The 24416-nt window shown below is 37.1% G+C and overlaps 1 long non-coding RNA gene across 1 annotated transcript in view; it reads left to right on the top strand.

Annotated features, from left to right (window-relative positions):
- Positions 1 to 24416, top strand: part of LOC110259429 — a 109114-nt gene that overhangs the window by 14728 nt on the left and 69970 nt on the right. The window contains exon 2 of the long non-coding RNA XR_002341835.1: positions 6997 to 7096. This is a non-coding gene — a long non-coding RNA (uncharacterized LOC110259429). The remainder of the gene's footprint in view (positions 1 to 6996; positions 7097 to 24416) is intronic.

Genomic DNA, 24416 nt, shown 5'->3' with positions numbered 1-24416 from the left:
TTCCATGTGTTTGTATTTTTTATCATTATTTTCTTGTAGTTGATTTATAGCCTCATAGCATTGCATCAGAAAAGATGCTTGATATGATTTCAGTTTTCTTAAATTTACTAAGGCTTGATTTGTGGCCCAAGATAAGATCTATCCTGGAGAATGTTCCATGTGCACTTGAAAAGAATGTATGTTTAGTTGCTTTCAAATAGAATGTTCTGTAACTATCAAGTCTATTGGGTTAATTTGTCTTTTGAGGCCCGTCTTTGCTTACTGATTTTCTATCTGGATGATCTGTTCATTGATGTAGGTGGGGTTTTAAAATCTACCACTATTATTTTGTTATTGTCAATTTCTCATTTTATGTTTGCTAAAAATTTGTCTTATATATTGAGGTTCTCATATGTTGGGTGCATATATATTTGCAATTGTTACATCTTCTTGGATTGACCCTTCGATCATTATGTAGTATTCTTCTTTGTCTCTTGTAACAACCTTTATTTTAAAGTCTACTTTGTCTAAGTATTGCTACTCCAGCTTTCTTTTGATTTCCATTTGCACGGAATAACTTTTTCTATCATCTCACTTTCAGTCTCTATGTATCTGTAGATCTGAATTGAATCTCTTCTACGCAATGTGTATACAGGTCCTTTTTTTTTTTTGTACCCATTCAGTCAATCTGTGATTTTTGGTTAGAGCATTTAGTCTCTTTACAACTAAGGTAATTATCAATATGTATATTCCCATTGCCAAATTATTAATTGTTTTAGATTTGTTCTTGTAGGTCCTTTCTCCCCCATTATTTATTCTCTTCTCTTGTGATTTGGTTATTAGTTTATGTTTGGATTCATTTTTTTCAGTGTTCCATGGTTACCATAAAGTTTATGTAGAATATATAATATACATGCTTGTTATATATGTGTGTGTGTGCACACACGTGTGCTTATTCTGAGTTGCTGATGACTTAATTTTAAATATATTTTAGATACTCTGACTCTGAAATCTTCTCACTTCATGGTTACTGTTTTTAATATTATAGCTTACATTTAACAGTTTTGTGTATTCCTTAACTACTTACTGTGACTACAGATGATTTTACTGCTTTGATCTTTTATCCTCCCAGCTAGCTTTAAGTGTGGATGATTTCCTACTTTTATTGTATGTTTAGCTTTACCAGTGAGATTTTACATTTCATAAATTTTTGTTTCTAATTTTGTCTTTTTCTTTTCTTCCCAGAGAAGTTCCTTTGGTATTTATTGTGAAGCTTTTTGGGAGGCACTAGATTTTTTTTTAGCTTCTGCTTGTCTGTGGAGCTTTTGATTTCCCCATCAAATCTTAACAAGAGTCTTGCTGGGTAGGGCATTATTCGTTTTAGGTTTTTATCTTTCATCACTCTAAGTACATCATTCCACTCCCTTCTGTCCTGTAGATTTTCTGTTAAAAAATCATCAGAAATGCTCATGGGAGTTCCTTTGTTTCTTATATGTTGCTTTTCCCTTGTTGCATCAATATTCTCTCTTTATGTTTATTTTTTTGTTATTTCAATTATAATGTGTCTTGCTGTATTCCTCTGGGTTCATCCTGTATGAGACTCTATGTGCTTCTTAGACTTGGGTGATAATTTCTTTGCCCAGGTTAGGAAAGTTTTCAGCTACTTTCTCTTTAAATATTTTCTCAGGCCCTTTCTCTCTTCTCAGTCTAGGACCCCTATAATATGAATGTTAACATGTTAACATACTTTATGTTCCCCAAAAGATCTATTAAACTTTTTTTGATTTTCTTTTTCCTTTGGTGGTGATTTCTATTACTCTGTCAGCTCACTGATCTGTTCTGCCTCATTTCATCTACTATTTATTTTCTTCTAATGTATTTTTTATTTCAATTATTGTATTCTTCAATTTTGTTTGGTTGTTCTTTATATTTTCTAATTCTTTGTTAAAACTTCTAATTTCTCACTCTGTATATCCATTCTCCTTTGATCATCTTTAGAGTCATTACTTGGAACTCTTTTTTAGTTAGATTGCCTAGTATACCACCATGTCCCGAATTCTTCTTTTGGGTTTTTATCTTGTTCTTTTGTCTGAAACATAGTCCCATGTCATTTCATTTTGTTTAAATTGCTACCTGTCCTTTTTTTTTTTTTTTTTTTTTTTTTAACTTTTATGGCCACACTCATTGTATATGGAAGTTCTTGGGCCAAGACTGAATCTGAGCCACAGCTGCAACCTAAGCCACAGCTGTGGCAATACTGAATCCTTTAACCCTCTGCATTGGGCCAAGCATCAAATCTGCACCTCCACAATTACCCAGGCCATTGCAGAGGACTTCTTAACCTATTGTACCACAGTGGGAACGCTACTACTTATATTTTTATGTATGCGATAGGTTAGTTATGTTTCTGGACTTTGGAGAATTGGCCCTCTATAAATATCCTATGCATCCCAGCAGTATCTTCCCCTCTTATCTCCTAAGGGCCAGAGACAAGCTAGTCCCAGGGTAGTGTGTGACCTGTGTTTTCAGACTCCATCTTTAGGCTGCAGGACTGTAGTTTTCTCACTCCTATTGTCTACCCTCTGGTGGATGGGTCTGGTCTAGGGACTTCTGCAGTCTTCATGGTGGGAGGAGCCACTACCTACCCACTGGTGGGTAGGGCTGTTTTTTTTATTTTGCTCTCTGGTGAGCAGAGCCCTGTTTAGAGGCAGCTGTGGGCTCAGAAAGTCTTTAGGGTGCCTCTTTGCTCATGAGGGGGGCTGTATCCCCAACTAATTTATTGTTTGCCCTGAGGCCTCCCAACACTGGAGCCCAATGGCTGTTGGTGGGGTCAGGTGTTGGTACCAGTGTCAGCCTCCAGGAGACCTCATGCAGATACATGCTACTTGAATTGTTGACCACCAATGCCTGTGTTCCCAGGGTGAGTCATGGCTGACCCTTGCCTCCCCAGGAGACCCTCTAAGCCCAGGTTCCTATCAAAGTACTGCTTTTGCCCTCTGTCCTGGCACATATGGCATTTTGTGTGTTCTTCAAAAGTGAAGTCTCTGTTTCTCCCAATGTTGTGGAGCTCCTACAGTCAAGCCCTACTGGACTTCAAAGCCAAATTCTCTGAGGGCTCCTTTTCAGGGTACCAGATTCATAGGCTGGGGGGCCTGATATGGGGCTCAGAACTTCCACTCCTGTGGGAGAACCTCTGTAATATAATCTCCAACTTGTGGATTGCCCACAAGGGGGCTATTGGATTTAGTTAAATCACAAATGTGCCCCTCCTACCATTTTTGTTGTGGTTCCTTCTTTATGTCCCTTGTTGTATAAGTTCTTTTCTGGTAGATGCCCCCCCACCTTTTTTTCCTCAGTGGTTATTCTTCTGTTAATTGTGATTTTGGTGTGCTCATGAGAAGAGATTAGCCTAAGTCATTCTACTCCCTCATTTTGGTCATTCTTTCTCCATTCACTCCTATGCTTCAATACATGTGTTCCACACTAGAAGCCCCTAAACCCTCCATGGAAAATTTCTCTTTATCAGACACTATTATTTTTTAATGTTTCTTTCTTTCAAAAATAAAATTAAATAACCTTTCAGAAAAAAATGTTCAATAACTTGAACATTTATAGTTCTCTATCAGTAATTTATTCTAAATATTTAAAAAATAGCCTTTGGACTAAATACAGAGATTCTTAAACTATGAACATGATTCATAACATTCATAAATCCATAGATAGTGGTTCAACTGTGGTTGAAAGATAGTCATTCCTAGACTAAGAAAATGTGATATGCTTGCCAGTGAGGAGGGTAAAAAGCTTTTCAGTTTATTCCAGGACAGCTCTATTACCAACAGTTATGCTCTAAGCTTTAGTAACCTTTCTCTGAGAACAGGCACCATGTGGAGACAGTGGATTTGCAGATAGGGAATGGCAGTTACATTTTAGCATCACATAGTGAGGGCAGTTCTTCATCTTTGTAGGCACTTGCCCCTGTGGCATAAACTTGCATGTGATCCCATGAAAGTATATCACCTCATTCACCTTAGGCTGTGTAAAATAGAAACCACTCTCCAGCATGATGAGGACAAAATGATAGAGAGTTGTTTCATTTTGTTTAATCAAATTTCTGATTATCACTGGCTTAGAAGCTTGTCTTTAAATAATTTGTTTACAGTCAAACAAAATATTTCTTTGAGGGGAACTAATCTGGACTAACCTATCTGGACAGGTGGCTGTTTTTCACCTCGAAGTCATGGATGTCTGGAGGAAGCCATAGTTTAAGGGTCATTTCCTGAGCAAAAAGGGTCATTCTCTAATCTACTTGTATATCCATAAAGAAATAGCTTCATTCAGAAAATGAAAATGTGACTTCGGATATAATAATTCCCCAAAATTCTGGAAATAATCCTAGCCAAGGGAAAGATAGGGTATTTCTCCTTTGTTCCTTATCTGTAAGCATTTAATTCTCCAAATAACTATTTTATGTACTTTTCTCTTTAAAAATGTATTTCTATCATTCATGTAGTTAAGATATCAGTGGCTCCTCTGAGTATTTTCTGAATCATTGTGCAGAAAATGATGGCAGAGCCTAGCTTAATTATGGGATTATGTAAAGGAATGATTTAGACCATAGCTAAAAGTACTAAAGTCATACATGTGTGAGAATTTTCTAGATGCAGAAAAACTCCCTTTCCCAGAAGTTTTGTTGCTGATGTACTCTCCTTCCAGCTTTCAACGCAAAATAGATACCTACAATCCACTTAACATTTCAAATTAAATTAAAATTGTAAAAGCTGGCTAATTTCTGGAGTGGATGCTCATTGTTTATGGAACAAAAGATGCAAACTCTGCTTTGCTGAAATGGTTGTGTTTGTATTATGCATCTTCCTGGATCATTAACTCCATTTTTCATGTCAGCATCACACGTCCTTTCTTGCTCACATGCGCCCACTGTCTGCGTGGTCAGAATGAAGAGAATGCAGGGCAATGGGCCAAGTCTTAGAAAATGACTTCATCATCTACTTACCCAGTTCTTCTAAAGTAGGGAAGCATCCAGATGGTCATCAATAACCAAGACAGCACTACTTCGCTTAACAGAGCCTAATGCTGTATTAGGTGAATCAGAAACAAATTTCCCTCATAGCTTAACTGTACATTTTTCTTGGAACCTACCAGCTTTGGCATTTTTCTTTAAGAATCGTTCTGGTTGACTGGTCACAGAACATTGAAATAATAAAATCTGAAGCTATGTAATACTAAAAGAGTATCAACTGATTAAGAAAACCTTGTGTAAAATGTTACCCTTAGAAGGCTATATTAGTTATATCCCAATTGCTTTTATTCTTGCAAAATGACATTATTTTATCTTTTAGATGTCATTGGGGGAAGAAAAAGAGCTAATAATTTCATCAAGACTCAAAGACAGAAATTAGGGGGAAATGCGATGAAAATAAAGTTTTTCTTCCTTTCTTCATTATCTGAACCATTTTTAAGCAAATGTTTTGCCTCTGTGCACATCAGACAATGCATAAATAATAATTATGCCAATGTGTATGAAAACACCCCCTTCTGTGTCCAGAATGGGTTTAAGCACATATGGATTATGTCATTAAATTGTTGTACTCGGCCACTGAGTAAAGCACTATTGTGGAAGGAAAATGAGACTCAGAGAACTTAAGTGACTAGTCCAAGGTCATGTAGCTCATAAGTGCAAAGACAGGATTCAGACCCACAGAAGTCTGATGTCAGACTGCGCTCAACCCGTATACCACAATATACCATACCATAACCCTTCTCAGTGTCTTAATAGAGAAAAATCTCTTCTATTGGCAAAAAACAAACTAGAATCTAGCAATTCTCTGTCTCTCTCTCTCTCGCTGAGACATGTTTTCAGGCATAAACCCACCCCCAAAATATTAATTCTGCATGCAGAAACATCTGGTAATCATCTTTATTCTTTAAGAAAAGAGATTGTGTTGATAGAGGACCCATTTTTTTTTTTTACCTGAGAAATTTAAATGCATTTGCCATTTAAACTGTAGACAGTATATTAAGGAGAAATTTTTACTGTGTGTTTGGAGACAACTACTTTCAAAGAAAAGGAAAGAGATAAGTATATATCCAGGTACAATTTCCAACTGCACAGCTGTACGCTGTTTTTGAAGTCATGAAAATCAAATACCATCAGCAATTGTCGTTCCACTGAGAAAAACTCACCTTTAGAATGGAGAAATTTGTGTATTGCTTATGCTGATTTAAGAGTTTCAAACATGAGAAGGAATCCCCATGGTGTCTGATCTAATCTTGACATGGACAGTATCCACAAGATCTATTGTCGGTCACAGCTCAAAGCTACTGCCTCGGGAAGAAAAAATGCTTTGATAACTCATTGTGTCAAAGAAAAGGATTTCACTATGTGAAATATTGATTAAAACTTTAAAATAAAATTGGTACTTTCTGAAAGAACCTTCTAAGGTAACAAAGAAAATAGCAAAGGAAATCCAAAAGGTGTTTTTAAGATTGTTTTCAAAAAGGTTGATCTTTAAAGAAAATCTTGTGAGACGAAAGTACATACATTTTAATACCTACATCAATATAATTTTTCCACTAACAATGATAGTATGTTTTCTTCACATTTCTGTTACTCCTTTTTATTTTAAGGTCAGAGGGCTTTCAATATGCTTTTTTGTTAACAAAATAAATGCATTCCAATCCTAGCCTTCAGGCTGTTCTTCCTCAAGGTATAAACAAGTCAAGGAAAAGTCAATAGTACAAATGAATGTTTTACTGGCAATGAGGAGCCATGAATCTATCTGGGCATTTCAATTCTATAACATTTATAAAATAATACTATCTCAACAATTTGGGAGGGGAGTTTCTACTCTATTAGGGGATGTTGGAAACTATATGTCAATACAGGCAGTAGTCACAAACAAATTTGGATACGAGTCCCATGATGATTATATTATTAAGGGAATTTTGAGAAATGTTTAAACCATGAAAAGTCACCTTGGATAAATTTTATTGTTTCAGGGAGAGTGAGGGTGGAGTGGGAAGAAGGCAAGAAAGTGGATTTAAATGGGGCAGATCAAGTTGAATCTCAGCTAAATCACCCTCAGCTCATCAGAGCAAGGTAAGAAAAAAGATGTGTGTGTCGGGTGGTTTTGCTTGTCTCTTTCTACTGACTTTTCAGTAAGTCCAGCTACGTTTACCATACACCCACTCTGAAGAGTTCTCTAAAAAGATAGATCTAAAAACATGGCCCTTATTCTTTAATGCTTCATTGGAAATCTTCTCTTCATTAAAGTGTGTAAAGTTTATCTAAAGGTATACATGGTGTTTTGAGAGGAAATGGGTTGAGATGAAACAAATTATATTGGCCCCAGTGCCTGGAAAATAGTAGATCATCAAGAAACATCAGTTGATAGATAATGAGTTCTTGCTGTATAGCACAGGTAACTATGTCCTATCACTTGTGATGGAACATAATGAAAGATAATAAGAGAAAGAGAGTCTGCATATATGTATGACTGGGTCACTTTGCTATATAGCAGGAATTGACAGAACATGGTAAATCAACTGTACTAATTTGTTTTTGTTTTTAAAGAAATATCGGTTGATACAGTCTAGGAACCAGAGGGGTTCCCAAGACCTGGGTTGGATCCTTTCTTTCTCAGATACTTACCTAAGTGTGTGTTTGTGCGTATGGGGCCTAATTCTCCTTTGGTAAGAGCAAAAAGTGAGGAGCAGTCCTCACCCCTTTCTTTAGAAGTGCTTCTAAGGACAAGGTCCTAGTCCCAGTAGATTTAATGGTATGACTTTTGAGAAGAAAAGTGTTTCTCAGGTGTTCTCAGATGGATCCCAGGGAAGATGAGAAGTACCAGGTGTAGAGGGGTCAGAAACACAGTGAAGAAGCCACTTGGGTAGAGGCTCTGAATTCAAATCCTAAGTTCAGATCCTGTGCCTACCACTAGCTATGTGATCTTGGGCAAGCTATCTAGACCCTCCAATCTCTGTTTCTTCTCCATGGAATAGGGATATAGCTCAACTTCCTCATTGGGTTATTGGACAGATTAATAGAACACATTTAAGGTGCCTAGAACTGTGCAGAATATTTTAGAAGCTGGTAAAATGGCTCAAGGTTATAATATCCTGGAAGATGAAATGGTTCTTTGGTTTTAACCTGATATGTTTGCACCCATAACTGTTTTTCCCTAAAGCCTCATGGTCCCAACGCAACTTTATTCTGATAGGCTGGTCTGTCTTTTATCATTTTGACAGGGCCGTGGACCTGGTAGTTACACCACTTGCAAAATAAAATGAAGAATAATACCCTTAGCCCACTCATTTAAGGGCAGTCACTTCATTTTTCTCTTTATCATTCCCATCCCTGTTGAAATAAATTTGTCCAAAATCTCCAGAAAATTAAGACAAAACTGTGAAGATCTCCAGAAAATAAAAACTGTGAAGATTTTTCACCTGTCATTCTGTAGAGGCATGGCATACTCTGAGAGGAAAGCAAATTCTCACATCATACTCTTCTCTTGTTGACTCGGCCTTTTCAGACTATTAGTCCTCTTTGTCCTTCAAATCATTTTATATTGCATAGCCAGACAAATTCAATTATTTCCCTAATGCTGAGCTCTGTGACTAACATTCATCCCTTTGGGGTTTGGTCGGAAACATTAGACCTGCATGATGTATAATATGAAGTCAGGCATATTTACCAGCTGTGACATTTATCATACATGGTATCAATAAACAATTTAAACACAAACACTCAGGGAGAAGGTCAGGTTCAAGATAAAGAAGCTGGTCTCAAAAGAAAGGCCTTTGAGTGGTATCTAATTGAATTGACTGCTATACCTTAAAATTATGGTGACTTTACACTTTTCCCACAGGCCAATAACAAGTCATACTCCTTCCAGTCCATGGTTCTTACTACAGTACAACTTTGTTTAGCTGTCCCTCTAAAATCAATTTTTGATTCTGATGAGAATGATACTTTGTGATGTATTAGAAAAAATATCTTGTGAGTTAAGGTAGTTAAGAGTGGGCAACATAGCTAAATGTATAATATTAATGTTTGAACCACTGACTTTTCAACATTTCTTAGACTGCATTACTGGTACATCTAAATTACCTGTGCATGTAACTTTCCACTGCCTCTTATTCATTCAGCCTGGAGTTCTCCATGCTGGGAGTTCTCCCCAGCTACTTGGATTTCACACCAGTATGACTTCCTTGCCTAGTTGACCTTGGTGTAACCTAGTTGCTACAAACTTAAATGCTTATAGGAGCCAAGCAAATAAAACTAATGCATAAAGCAGATATTAGATGCATATTAGTGTGGATTAAAATATATTTTCAAGGAGTCATGTAATGCAACACAGAATTAATATTATTCTGCAAATTGTAGCCTATAATTTTTTTGAAGTTAAGGATCTACTTTTCTGAAAGTGGTTGGTTTGTTTAGATTTGAATGAGAAAAACTTTAGCCTGGATGTTTCAGCTGTGTCAAAATTCTGTCAAACCAGCGTCCATGTGGACTGTGGCCTGGACCAAGCAAAACATTCTTCATGGTTCATATCTTGGACATAGGGTTATGTGGCTAGATTTCGACTTCATTTGATTATTGGAATGTTACTTTAGAAATGGGCTCTGTGTACTCATGAGGCTGAAAAAGCCTGTGATTCTGCTGGATCTGTATTAATGCTTCAAAACCCCACCTCTTTGTCTAGGCTAACAGGACATATTGTGGCCTCATTAAAAAGGGCCACAGGAAAAAGGTTAAAGTACAGAACCCATGGAAAGTTTTTTAGAGGCAGAGCATCATGTTGGGCCAGGGGCACTCTTAGTGGACTACCTTTATGGGTCTTGTTGCTGCTCATTTCTCACTAGATCACCTTTGCCTTCGTGGATTTTTTTGTTTATACTTCAGTATTATACTTAAGCCTATTTTCCTAGAAGAGAAAAAAAATCAAAGTACTATACATCCTATTATCATCTATTTTTGACATTTGCAATAAATATATAAATAAAATAAAAAGAAATAGGAGTTCTTCTGTGGCACAGCAAGTTAAGAATCCAGCATTGTCACTGCTGTGTATTGGGTCACTGCTGTGCAGTGGGTTCATTCCCTGCCTGGTAACTTCCACATACCACGGGCATGGTCTAAATAAATAAATAGAAATAAATGTATAAAACAAGTGGTCACAGTAATCTAGAAATATATTTCAAGGTAACACCAAACATGTATTTTATTCAATTCAAATTCCATGACTCATGTAGTGTCACAAACCATCTTTCTGTGGGAATAAATTTTGAGACATCCTAGTAGGTGCTTAACTTACTGTAGTACCACCAAGCTTGACTCCTGCTCAGTTACAATGTGTTTAAGAATAGTTGCTGCACCCCCCCCAATGTCCCTGCCCCCAACTTCTGAGACTCTGGCCACAGCCCTGAGAGCACCAGCATTTCACTGCAGTGCCCGGGGAGTCCTCACCAAGTAAATCATTTCTTCAGGGCCAAGGCATTTACCAATAATTTGATTTCAAAATGCCTCACAGAATTAACAGACACTTGGGAAATTGAAAGATATATTGATGAAAATTTAAAATAGAGGATAGAGAAGTGGTAGTTAGATAATGTATTTTTGCTCAATCAGTGCATGTAAAATGGCATATTCTTCATTTAAGATGCATGGAAACTCACCCTAAATCACTGTGTCAGTTCCATTCTAGTGCCTTGATCTCAAGCAATTCAGTAAATGAAATGTTGTGCTAGAGGGGGAGTGTGATCTACTTTCCAGGAGCCCTCTCAGAACCCCAGCCAGGTCAAGGAACAAATGCAGGGGGCATGTTTAACTCCCCTGACCTGATACAGGTAAAGAGGGCCAGAAAGCACCTGGAAAAGGAGAAATCTCCATGGTCCAAGTTCACCTGCTTCTCAGTTGAGGCTATGGGTACTCCCCTCAGTAGCAGAATAGCACTGCTGCCCACCTCTCTCCCAACTTCCCTCCACCTCCCCCTCATGTCTAAATGCTGGGAGACTTACAAAATTTCCAGGAATGCAATTCATAGCCGTCTTAAGGGCTCTGTTTTGCCATGGTTCAGATGGTACATGGGTCCCTAAAGATGAAGATCTAACTGAAATTACCCTTGAACTATACTGTGTTTTTATTTGTTTTTTTATTGAAGTCTAGTTTATTTACAATGTTGTGTTAGTTTAAAGTGTATAGCAATGTGATCCACACACATACACACACACACATCAATATATACATACATACAGATTCTTTTCCATTATAGGTTTTTACAAGATATTGAATATAGTTCCTTGCGCCATACAGTAGGTCCTTAGTTATCTGATTTCTATTTAGTGCTGTGTATTTGTTAATCCCCAAGTCCTAATTTATCCCCGCCCCCTGCTTTTTCCCTTTGGTAAACAAAAGTTTGTTTTATTTAGTACTGGTCCCTGGTCACCCAGTACTACTTGAAAGCGAAACCACTTGGTTAAAGCTAAGATGGTCAGAAGAACCAGGTTTTAGTTGTCTTAAAACTGCCTTATCCTGATTTAGTTCTGTCCCTATGTCTCCCTGGCTGGTGTCAGGGAACTACCCTCCTCTCTCTAGGTCCATTCCACAGCCTGATCTAAGCTGTTCCTGACTAAGGCAACAACTCACCTTCACCCAAACTTCCTCCTCACACACTAATGCAACTATTGGCTTTCTTCCTCCTCCCTCCGAATATTATGCAAACTGCGCTTTTCCCATGTCTGGCTCATGATGTTAAGAATATACTTAATTGATACTACATCTCTATAGGCATGCATTAAATTAAGGAGGTGGGGTGATTTAATGAGATGAGCTAAGATGTTAGGCTGAACTAGACATAGTTTCCAGTGCCTGTTTCCTGTGTGATGATGAGATCAACTCACTGAGTCTCAGTTTACTTACCTATGTAATACAAAGACCGTAGGAGTTTTGTATTGAGTAAATGAGATAACTAAGTTGACAAGTATAACATCTGGCATATGGCTTTTATTTTGAGGATACTAATCATTAAAGGGTTGTGAGAGTCAGTATGATAGACTGCATAATTAGACTCCAAGTTGCTACATGATTAGCAACTTCTTTGAAGTCTAATCATGTAAAAGACCAAACCCTCAGAAGAATGTGTGGTTATGTTAGAGAGAGTTTGAAGAGGAAGTTGAAAGGACAAAGCTGTCTGTTTTCCGGTCAGAGTCACACTTTCCCTTATGCCCCTCCCTCCTCTTTCCTTGAACATTAGGGAAAAAAAATTGCTTTGCATCACTGAATGTGGTCAAAGGCTTTGACAGATTTTCAGCTATATCTAGAAGTCCTCCTGCTCTACCATGTTGATCCTACTGAACTGCCATGATGTCTGAAAAATCCCACCTGTGAGGCCACCATTTTGGGTAAACTGCGGTAGATGCCTGCTTTCAACCCAGATGTGCTGCGTAGGTGGGATAGCACGTTCAGCCATGATTATTACTTAGATGGATGAGCTGTTACAGGACAAAAGGCATAGCTTCTGGGGAAAATAATAAAGGTCGGGTTGTGATGAAGGATAAAGAATGTTTGCATGTTCAACTCTTGCTGCCTAGGAAAGCAAAGCCCAGTGGAAAATCGCACCTGAGCTCTGTGTAACGCTGGGGTCCTTTTCAAGACCAGTTATCAGGGAGGACAGGAACAGACACATAGTAAAAGGGCCTTCCTCTAGGTGTAGGTCTTGTTCCTAAATAATGGGAGCCTATCTTCAGCACAATGTGTGTGTGTGTGTAATTTGTCATTTTAGGGATGCACCCATGGTGTATGGAGGTCCTATGCTAGGCTCACAGCAATTCAGGATCCAAGCCATGTCTGTGACCTGCACCACAGCTCACGGCAACGCCGGATCCTTAATCCACTGAGCGAGGCCAGGGATTGAACCTGAGTCCTTTCAGATGCTAGTCAGATTCGTTAACCATGAGCCACGACGGGAATGCCTCCTTTTTTACATTTTCGTGAGTTTTTAAAAACTATGTATTTTAATCTAGGTGAATAAATAGGGGGGAAATTTTTTTGAAATTAAGGTATTCAATGCAGTTGAAGTAGACATAGTTCCTGGCACAAAAATGTACACTGTGTTTAATGTTTTTGAGCACTTGGTATATATTGATTTCCTTGTATCAAGGTGATAATTCACAGATTAAAAACTCATGTTTCCCAGCCCAAGAAGCACACTACTAGTGGAGAAAGGCTCTATATGCCAGACAAACTAGATTGCAAATGTACAGCTCTCTCTTCAAGACCCAGTCAAATATCTCATCTGTCAAGTCTTAACTGACTCAAGTTCAAGGCAATTTAATCACTTCCCTGTAAAACTGCATCTCTTACACTGCCTTCATCCTTGTACTTAATGACACGGTGTTGCAATCAGTGTTTACGTAAGTATCTCTACAACTAGGACTTAAGCTTCTTTATGTATGTATGTATGTATTTATTTATTTATTTATTTATTTTGTCTTTTTGCTATTTCTTGGGCCGCTCCTGCGGCATATAGAGATTCCCAAGCTAGGGGTCGAATCAGAGCCGTAGCCATCAGCCTACACGAGAGCCACAGCAACGCGGGATCCGATCCGTGTCTGCAACCTACACCACAGGTCACGGCAACTCCAGATCCTTAACCCACTGAGCAAGGGCAGGGACCCAACCCGCAACCTCATGGTTCCTAGTCGGATTCATTAACCACTGCACCACGACGGGAACTCCTTAAGCTTCTTTAAAGCAAAGGGTTAGCACAGGGTTTGATTTGTAATGGTCACTTACAAGTTTTCTGAATGAAGAAATGAATCTTGTAATCCTGGTGTGAACAGTCTTCAAAGAGAGAGTAAAAAGGCAAAGTATTTATTCTAGGCGAGAGGAAGGCGTCACTGAGGAAATGACCTTCAACTCGGGTTTTGAAGGATGAGATAAATTATGCTAGAATACAATCAAAGGAAGCTGAACAGATTTCTAAGCTGATCCTAAATGCATTCAGCTAAATTGCTTAGAGTGTCCAAACACAATCTAAAGAGAACTTGTCAAAACAGGCTAGAAATTGCTTAGGGAAATATATTGAAGCTCAAAGCAGCAAAAGTATTTATTTTTCAAGCAGCATTAGCAAGAATATATGGAGACCAAAAACTAAGAGAATTCATTACAAGTACTTCTTCAATGAATAGCACACCCCACACGGCTTTCAGGGAACACAGCTGGAATTTGCATGAGGATGTGATGCAACTAATCCTTTAATAGCACAGGGAAGGTGAGCTGACAGGCCTGCAGCAGTGTGTCACATGGTTGACAGGATTTGTCACACTTTGGGTCCTCCTCCCATGGAACTTGTCACTAGTTCTTAAGTTTCTCTCTCTTCTTGCCTGGAGGGGGCAAATCATCCTTCTAATATTTTGCCAGAAATTTCCATGCTGAGAGCTGAAATGATGTGTGAGGAGATCTTGGTAAAAAATAGTTAAGAGACATTATTATGGCCAATTTGACTTGGAGTGGTCCAAGGAAACTAGATCTCATGTGAAATTAAAATAGATTGACAGTACTTAGCAGTAGTTCGGGGATGTGTGGCCACAGAAATGACCAATCTTGGTGTATGTCTTGAAAAGTAGCAAGTCAAAGATTTCTGATAGTTAACTTATGGAAAGAAGATTTTGAAATCATAAATTTAACTATACTAAAAATACTATTCCACTCTTCTCTGTTTGAAGAAATTAAGATTCATTCTAGTGACGATGGTAGACTTGGGGACCTTTGAACTTGTTTTTCAAGATGTGCTACATTTTTAAGAATTGTCTTGAAAAGTGCACCCAGCAGTAGTTTGTGTCCACATGAGGAAAGACTATAACTTCACTATACTGTGTGTTTACCACACCACAACTGAATTGTTTTCCAGTTGATCCTTTGTTTTAAAAGGATCAAAGGTCAGATGGACTGTGCACTGAGGAGCATGACTAGAACTGAGACATGTCTGAGTAGCAAGGCACATGAGGACAGATAAAATTGTTGAGAATATTAAACCTAGAGAAAAAAAATAACTTGGAAGATGATGACAATAGCTAAAGCATTGTCATGCTTCAGATGAAGTAAACCTTTTGGTTTCCTCTAGAGGAAGTAGCTGTGGTGAAAGTGTGGGGGTTACAGAAAATTGATTTCATTTCGAAGTGTAAAGATCACAACAAGATGGAATCCCTGGAAAAGTATCAGAATTGTTTAAACAGGGGTTGAAGTTAAGCCATCTAGAATGTTGAAAAAGATTTAGGCATTAGGTGGAAGTTTGGACCATATGACAATTCTTTCACATATAGAAAATTAACCAACCAAATAATTAAATGGATTAGAAAGCTGTAATAATGGCAGTTCCCTTTGTGGCTTAGCTGTTAATGAAACTGACTAGGATCCATGAGGATGCAGGTTTGATTCCTGGCCTCGCTCAGTGGGTTAAGGATCTGGCATTGCTGTGAGCTGTGGTATATAGGACACAGACACAGCTCGAATCTGGTGTTGCTGTGACCGTGGTATAAACTGGCTGCTGTAACTCCAATTCAACCCCTAGCCTGGGAACTTCCATATGCTGAGGGTGCGGCCCTTAAAAAAAAAGAAAAAAAGAAAGCTGTAATAATGAATTTGGTATGGTATCAGGTAGAAATAGACAATAGTCAAGTGGAATAGAAGAGAGAGCTCAGAGACAGAAACACGAGCATATAGAACCTTAATTTATAATAAAGTGATCCAATAGATCAATGAATAGACCTAAATTGTCGTAGTATACAGTGCTAAATAATGCCTCATTATATAGATAAAAAAGATTGGAACGCTACCTATTAGCACATTGAAAAGATGATTCCAAAAGAATTAAATACTAAATATTAAAGATAAAACTATAATATATCAGTAAGAATTGTTTTGAAAATATCTTTATGATAGGAAAAAACTTCGTAAATTTCGAAAGCACAAATCATAGGGGAAACGACTTGTTCAATTACATAAAATTAAGAATTTTTATCTAAAATAGACACTGAACAAAATTAGTACATGTAAAACAGAATGGGAAAATCTACAGATGGCAGAGCAACAAAAGCTAGAATTTCCAAAAATCAACAAATCAGCCCCAATAGAAAAATCGACAAATTGAAATTGACCAAGGGAGCAAAGATTTAGAGGAGAAAATTTTAAAAAGCTAAGAAAGTGCTTACAATCATTAGTTAATAAAGAATTACAAATGTGAAGACCATGAGGTATCTATTAATGGCCAAAAAAACTTAAAAGCTGGATAATACAAAGTATTCACATAAATAAGAGCTCTGTGAATTTCCACGTGCTGCTAGTGAAAATACAGATTGTAATACTCATTCTGGAGAGATTCTGTCATTTCCTCATAAAATAATGTGTGCCTTACTGTCCAGGAATTCCACTTCTTGATGTATAGTTCTAAGAAATTCTCACACAAGTCCTCAGAGAGCTATGTAGATTGCAGCAATATTTATAGTAATAAGAAGTTGAAGCAACTTGGGAATGCATTGCTAGAAGGGTAGAAAAGAAAATGAAGTCAATGTGTAGCATGAATTATTGTATATGAACTACTGAGTATTGAAGTAATGGATTAGAGGTACACAAAGAAATATGAATGTTCTTAAAACATAGTATTTAATGATAAAAGTGAAGAAAGATTACTGTCATATATAGCACAGTACCACATAAGTGCATTAAAAACACATGTACATATTTGCCAAAACACGCACACACACCAAATACACATTAAACACATTAGCATAACAACTACTGGAATAAATGTGAATTTAGAAGAGTAATAGGGGGGATAAAAGGGAATAAACATAAGGAAAACAAAAGAGGCTTTGCATGGATCATTGATGATTCTGCGCCGAGAACCGAGCATAATTGTATCTGAAAATAAAGTAAAGCAATAAAATCATATTTTATGTTCAAGGACCTAGGAACTGGTAACAACACAAGCTCTTTCCTCAGAGTTGCTCCTAGGATAGTATAGGACTACATTCTCCTTTTCTCCCACGGCAGGTCTCAAGATTTTGCTTTCTAATGTATACATTTCGTAAAGGAGTTTCTTCCACCTTATCGTGTAAATATACATATGAAAGAACAGCAAAGGAGAATCATCTCTGACTTTTCCACTTTGAAACATATTCCAGCCATGCACTGAAATATTTCAGTCATTTTTTTAAAGGTTTCATTTTTTAATGGAAGAAAAGTTTAATTTGAAGATAATATGAAACTGTTAAAATAGCTTATTAAACATAAAGGATAAAAGAACTAGTGGAGCTTTAAAATGGTAATTAAAAGAGCTGATGTGTGTCTAATGCATTTATTCAGTGTCTTCTAGCAGTAAGTCATGATAACACTAAAAATTTTGCCTATATATTCGAGTTATTATGATTGCTGAAATTTCTGCCTCCACCAACTGTTAGAGTCCTACAGTCTTCCTGCATTTAAGACATTTAAGCTGCCAAAAGGTAGAAAATGCTGCACTCAGAATGGGGACATAGGCATACAGTGTTGGCTTGCAGCCCAGCCTGCCTCTTTACAGGGAGTGTATGGAGCCTATGCCGCCTTCACAAAACTGCAGGGTGGGGGGTGAGACGTGACTTCCTCTTCAAAGTGAAATTAGAAGTGACACAAATTACTTAATAGACCTCTGTCTATAAAGGATGTATTCTGTTTCAGGGTGCTTTCAAGTTTTGAGAGGAATTTACAGGTATTAGCTAAACACTGACTCACCAGCAACTGCCTGTGAGATAGGTACAGTAATATTATCTTGATTCTGCAGAGGAAAAAACTGGGTCTGCAAAGACATTTTCCTACACATGCTAAAGGTCACATACGTTCTTAGGCTAAAATATGGTTTGAACAAAAGTTTTCGAGTTATAAGTCAGAATCTTTTTTTCCAACATGATTTAAAATTTCCATCAGACCGTAAACAGCTTCCTCAAATTCTTTCCCAGTCTGAATCAGAAGTTACGTTTCCCTAATGACTGCCATTAGGGAAACATATACCAGAGAAAGAAAGGCTGAATGGAATTATAGAATATTTAGGTACAATGTATGGCTGGACATAATGGTTTCAAGATGGTTTTCTGTTGATTTGGTTGTGTTTTATGAGCTTACTCATAATCCATGTAGAAGAATTGAAATGTATGTTTTATTTTTTATTTTTATTTTTTTGTCTTTTTAGGGCCACTCCCATGATAGGGAGGTTTCCAGGCTAGGGGTCGAATCAGAGCTACACCTGCCGGCCTATACCACAGCCATAGCAACTTAGGATCCGAGCCAAGTCTGTAACATACACCACAGCTCACAGCAATACCGGATCCTTAACCCACTGAGCAAGGCCGGGGATGGAACCTGTGTCCTCATGGATGCTAGTCGGGTTCGCTAACTGCTGAGCCGTGATGGGAACTCCTTAAAATGTATGTTTTAGATAAAATATAAGACAATAGGATGAAGTTGGTGGAGTAATTGCATCATACACTGCCTTATCTATAACTTTAAGTATATTAAAGAGTGTAGAAAGAGAAAAAAATGACAGAATCCTGAATAATAAATGTAAAATGTATGTAAACATATAAATATTATGCTAGATTCCTCTGTAAATCAGGACAATGTTTTACATGTCATAGTGGTATTAACAAAAAAAAATGTGTCATTATAATATGAGTTTATAGGATGAAGAGTTACTTGCAGAGAGGGAATTCTAGATCACTGATTAGAGAAAAAAGACACCCATCAATTCCTTGAGTAGGAGTAGTGTTAGAAATCCCCACTCAGAAAAAAACCTCTCATATACTTTCCGTAATTTATCACTAATTGGCCTTTTACCAACTGCAAATAGCCAAGGGAGTGGTGTGAACCAGGCTGGGATGGGTGGAGGATGAAACTAGTTTATAGAATATTCACAATGTGGTGTCAATCAGTTTAACTAAATTGGGGTTTTCCAAACTGTAGGTGTTGACCCAGTAATGAGTCTCCATGAGCAATTTAAAAAAATCAAATAGAATGAAATGGCAAATGAATAAAACAGAAAACATAACAGTAATTGCCAATGGTATGGGTAGAATCTGATTTGTGATAAGGCTTGTTCCAGTTATTTCGCGTGTGTGTGTGTGTGTGTTTATGTGTTTGTATTTAAGATGTAAAGTATTTTTCTTAGGGTTCATAAACATTTTATAACAAAGGTATGCAGTTTATTACTTCATACTGACAGCCCCCAAATTCAGCAAGCACTAGAAGTGTTGTTGGAAACAGAGGAAGAGGAGGAAAGAACTGAGTGAGCAAGTGTCTTTGGAACTCATGTCTTTTGAGGCACAAAAAGGACCATGAACCCAAAGTGCACAAGATTCAGGTAAAACAAGAAACTAGACACTGATGTGTCTGGACCAGTAAGGAAGGTCCCTCCACCCATTCTTCCCGAGTTTAACTAATTTCCTACAGTCTAGGAATCTGCCAACTATCACTCGTTTTTATATCCCATACATCTTGCCAGCTAAAGATGCTTCTTTCATTTTTAAGTGGTCAAAATAAATCAAAAGAATAATATTTCATGACATTAGAAAATTACAGGAAATTCACAATTCACTGTCCAGAAACACACTCTCATAGTAACTTGTGTTCATTTATAGATTGTAACTTCATTTGCACTACAACAGCTGTGTTAAGTAGTTGTGACAGACGCCGTATGATCAACAAAGCTTAAAATAGTCACAGTTTGGCCCTTTAGAGAAAAAAAAATGCTGATCCCTAGTTTGGTTACTCCATGTGAATCACGGTGTACTGGAACAAGTTTTCCTGGCTCCAAAGAACAGATTAAAAGCATTTCCTTCCAACTCTATATTCAATGACATCACTGTGGTAGCCTAAAATCAGCCATGGTAGGAATATTTCCACTACTGAAATCAATGGGTGCAAATTAAGCCCTTTTTTCCACCTGAGAGCCAGGTTAACATTTACCAAAATATTACTGCATTAAGAACATGTTAGACCACTTGTGTGAATTTAGGTGGTTAACAAACTAAATAAACCATGGTTTTGCATTGGTCAGTCTTGACCACCCATACCACACAAGATTGCTTTCATTTTTTTCTTTTTTTTTGTACTCTTAAAAATTTTATTGGCGTATAGTTGTTTTACGATGTTGGATTAGCTTCAGGTTCACAACATAGTGAATCAGTTATGCATATACGTGTATCCTTTTTTTTTCCCATATAGGTTATTATACAACATTGAAAGAGGTCCATGTGCTGCTGTCCAGTAGGTCCTTGTTAGTTAACCATTTTATATATATTATAGTGTGTATTTGTTAATCCCATCCTCTTCTGTTTATCCCTACCCTCAATTGTTTCCTGTCTGGTAATCCTAAATTTGGTTTTGAAATCTTTGAGTTTGTTTTATAAATAAGTTATTTTGTATAATTTTTATTAGATTCAGAATATAAGTGATATATGATATTTATCTTTCTTTTTATGACTTTACTTAGTGAGATAATCCCTAGGTCCATCCATGTTGCTGCAAATGGCATCATTTCATTATTTTACAGCTAATACTCCATTTCATATATATACCACAACTTCTTTATCCATTCTTCTGTCAGTGGACATTAAGGTTGTTTCCATGTCTTAGCAATTGTAAATAGTGATGCTATGAACATAGGGGTACATCTATCTTTTCAAAATATGATTTTCTCCAGGTAGATGCCCAGGAGTTGGATTGCTGAGTTATAAGTAGTTGTATATTTAGTTTTTCAAGGAGCCTCCATACTGTTCTTCATGGTAGCTGGACCAATTTACATTCCCACCTAGAGTGTAGGAGGGTTCAATTCTCTCTGCACCCTCTCCAGCATTTATTGTTTGTAGTGTTTTGGTGATGGCCATTCTGACTGTTGTGAGGTATGTCATTGTAGATCTGATTTATCTTTCTCTAGTAATTAATAATGTTGAGCATCTTTTCATGTGTCTTTTGGTCATCTCTTGGTCTTCTTGGTAGAAATGTTTATTTAGATCTTTTGACCATTTTTTGATTGAGTTGTTTGGGTTTTTTTGGTATAAAGCTGCATGAGATATTTGTGTATTTTGGAGATTAGTCCTTTGTCAGGTGCTTCATTTGCAAAGATTTTTCTCCAATTCTGTGGGTTGTCTTTCTTTTTCTTTTTTAATGGTTTCGTTCACTGTGCAGAAACTTTTAATTGGGTCCCATTTCTTGGTTTTTATTTTCATCACTCTGGTAGGTGGACCAAAAAAATATTGGAGCAATTTATGCCGAAGAGTGTTCTGCTGGAGATCCTGTTGTGGTGGAGTGGGTTAAGAATCTGACTGTAGTAGCTCAGGTCACTGAGGAGGCCCGGGATTGAGCCCCAGCCCAGTGCAGTGGGTTAAAGGATCCAGCATTACCACAGCCATGGCATAGGTTGCAGCCACAGCTCTGATTCCATCCCTGGCCCAGGAACCTCCATATGCTGCATGTGAAGCCATTGGGAAAAAAAAGAAAAAAGAAAAAAAAAAAAGGAGTTTTATAGTATCTGGCCTTATGTTTAGGTCTTTAATCCATTTTAATATTTGTCTATGGTGTTGGAGAGTGTTCTAGTTTCATTCTTTTACAGTAGCTACCTTGTTTTTTCAGCACCATTTATTGAAGAGACTTTTTTCCATTGTATATTCTTGCCTCCTTTTTCATAGATTAGTTGACCATAGGTGCATAGGTTTATCTCTAGGCTTTCTATCCTATTCCATTGATCTGTATTTCTGTTTTTGTGCCAGTACCGTATTGTTTTGATTACTGTAGTCTTGTAGCATATTCTGAAGTCTGGGAGCCTGATTCCTCCAGTTCTGTTTTCCTTTTTTAAGACTGCTTTAGCTATTCAAGATCTTTTGTGTTTCCATACAAATTTAAAATTTCTGTATTCTAGTTCTGTGAAAAATGCCCTTGGCAATGTGATAGGGATCACACTAAATCTGTAGATTGCTACTGGATTGCTTTTAGAATGAAATGAAATGAGGCAATTCACACTCTATTTAAAAACAACAAAAAATAAATTAAAAAAAAAAAGAAACCACCACTATGAACAACAACAAAAACGGGCAGGAAAAATCTCTGTACCTTTTTTCTCAATTTTGCTATGAACCTTAAACTAACTACTCTAAAAAAATAAAATAAAAACAAACCAACAACAAAAAATACTGCAAGTGTAAGCTGCTATTAACAATACCTCTATAATCTATCTCAAATGTTAAAAAAGACAAAAATAAGAAGGCAAAGGTAGGACAGTTACTTTATATAAGGACATTCATGGTCTCCAAACAGTAGGCCTGAAAATTTAGAGGAGCTGAAGTCTGATCTTCTGATATCTCGATTTCACAGAGAACAGCTAATGTTAAATTTTACTATGATCATCTTTGAAATTTTTCTCAACATTATATTTTTTTTCAGTTTAAGGTAAAATTTGTTCATTTTAAGGTTTTATATTAATATGAGATAAAAAAACATTTCCTAACATTTTTACTCAGAAGATTAATGTCAAAACATTTGACCATGGTTCTTTGATACAAATAAAATAAAATAAAATAAAATAAAATACCACCAGCAGAGGAATGCACACAAATGCATGTGAACATTTTGTGCTTCTTACTAAGTTCCAAATGAATGTCTCCTATGTCACTATTCACCTTAGAATTCCAATGGTCTGTAGAAACTCTTAGATTCGTTGGATGGTTTATACCCTGTGCATCTCCAAATATAGTACTTTTTTCCACTGCTAAAATTAAAACATTATTATCTAACCTAGAATATTTTAAATATAGGAATAACTGTGCTTTTTAAAATTTATTTTTTATTTTTTTCCTTTTGTGACTGCATCTGCAGCATATGGAAGTCCCCAGGCTAGGTGTTGAATGGGAGCTGCATCTGTGACTTACGCCACAGCTCACAGCAACGCCAGATACTTAACCCACTGAGCGAGGCCAGGGATTGAACCTGCATCCTCACAGAGACAATGTCAGGTCCTTAACCTACTACGCCACAGTGGAAACTCCAATTGTGCTTTTATTATATGACACGCCATGGTGGAAAATCCTCACAGTTTGGAATTATACAAAAATTAAAATCTTGGCCTCACTTTTTTATATTTTTCTCATTTTCCTCACCTCGGAAATGGGGCATCATGCAGTCGCAAGGAAGGTGGGGGACTGGGTTTCCATGCCACTTCCTATGTCTCCCAGGGTTTTGAGTTGGGTGGAAGTCTGTATGGCCTCAGTTGGAACCTCTTCTCTGTCACCTGAGTTGAGTTACTTTGGGGAATACTTTCCATTTCTGAATTTCTATTTCTACACAGGTAAAATGAGGACATCAGTGGTACAGACTTTCAAGTATTCTTTTTAAACTATATGAGATTGTACAGGTAATAACAGAAATATTTAATAAAAACTACTGCTATTTTCAACTGTGATTTGGGCCATTTCTGTACATTCTTATCATTTATAACTCTCTTCGTTCTTACATGTTCTTCGTTCTCATTAGCTCTTAAGTACTATTTTTGAGAATTTGAATTCTGTGTTCTTACAGATTTGAAATAGAGTGTTAAACCACAAACTGGTAAGCATGTCTTGATTACCAGAGTCTATACTTAAAAAAAAAAAAAATCTATTTGTGTCCCCACTTGTTTTGTCTTTCCAGTTGATTAGCATTTCCTTCTGAAGGAAAAAAATAAAATAAAAGACAAGGGTAGAGTTTTTGTTGTTGTTTGTGGCCACACCTGCAGCACCCAGGCCAGAGACTGAATCTGAGCCCCAGCTGTGACTTGCTGCACCTGTGGCAACAGGAGATCTTTGAACCCATTGGGTTAGGCTGGGGATCAGACCAGTGCCTCTACAGCGACCCAAGCTGCTGTAGTCAGATTCTTAACCCACAGCACCACAGCAAGAACTCGAAGGGGAAACTTTTAATCAGTGTATTTTGATAAAGTATGACTTTGGATCTCTGGGTTTCACCTTTGAATGACTATTTAGAAATCTCTCTACATTAGGATTGATTAAATAATTACATAGAATAGTTTGAATTTAAGCAGCAGAATGAGAAAAATAACTGTAAAATGTCCAACAGTTACTGAAGAATTCTTCCTCAGTTCTAGTTAAGCAACTTCTCTCATAATCTGAAATTTAGTTCAAGAGGTAGGACAATAAAAAAGTAATTACTTTCCAGTCTACATATATTTGAAAAGGGTTTTGTATGCACCAAGCACACTGAGGAAAAGTAAGTCAAAACTCCACCTTATTTCGAAGGATAACACAGGACCTCCAACAGAGAACTTTGTCCAGATAGGTCTGCAAAGCAAGTCAAGTCTCTGCATAACTGGCTCTGTCAGACTTTTATAGTTGATTAT

The sequence above is a fragment of the Sus scrofa genome, chromosome 2 (genome assembly GCF_000003025.6).
Source record: "Sus scrofa isolate TJ Tabasco breed Duroc chromosome 2, Sscrofa11.1, whole genome shotgun sequence".
NCBI lineage: Eukaryota > Metazoa > Chordata > Mammalia > Artiodactyla > Suidae > Sus > Sus scrofa.
The sequence above is the reverse complement of the archived record's forward strand: the minus strand, read 5'-3'. Positions and strand labels throughout refer to the sequence as shown.